The following is a 757-nucleotide window of genomic DNA, read 5'->3' as shown; positions in this document are numbered from 1 at the left end:
AAATACCTATGAGACTAGCAAACGCTGAAGACTCACGACAGCCCGCGCTGTTGGCGATGCGGATGGGCTCCCAGGGGATGGGCTCCCGGGGACTGCTGCGCTAGTATAAGTTAGGGAGAAAAAATGACAACCTAACACGAAAACAGGCAAAGGTAAGAACTAGCAGTTTTCAAAGAAAAAGTTTCTTTGAAATAGTAAAACTTACTGACAATTAGATAAATGCAAATCAACACAAAAGTGAAATACCTATGAGACTAGCAAACGCTGAAGACTGAGGACAGCCGGCGCTGTTGGCAATGCGGATGGGCTCCCGCGGACTGCTGCAGAACATAACCTGTTGGGCTCTTGGGGAGGAAAATGTGACTGTCAGTATTTACAGCACCGCCCTGGCTGGGTGGTTCAGATGGGTGGAGTGTCATCCGTATGCCAGAAGGTTGTGGGTTTGATTCCTGGTCAGGGCACATACCTACGTTTCTCTCTAAGTGGTTGGCTGGAGGTGCAGGCTTCATGAAAAAGTCATTCATGCGTTCATGTAACAAATAAGGTTAACCTTTACCTTAACTGAGCCTATGTCTTTTTGCATCTATAATTACACACCCTTGAAATGTCTGGGTAACTTGTAACTTCCCTTTTTCTGGACCCCTTGGGGCACAACCAAATGTGCCTGGGCACCAGGACAGAGACCACAGATTCCTTCATTGTTATCATGTTAATTGTTCCTGCACCCACCTAAGTATGTGTCTATCATTTACCTTTT

The sequence above is a fragment of the Myotis davidii genome, unplaced genomic scaffold (genome assembly GCF_000327345.1).
Source record: "Myotis davidii unplaced genomic scaffold, ASM32734v1 scaffold668, whole genome shotgun sequence".
Taxonomy (NCBI): domain Eukaryota; kingdom Metazoa; phylum Chordata; class Mammalia; order Chiroptera; family Vespertilionidae; genus Myotis; species Myotis davidii.
The sequence above is the reverse complement of the archived record's forward strand: the minus strand, read 5'-3'. Positions refer to the sequence as shown.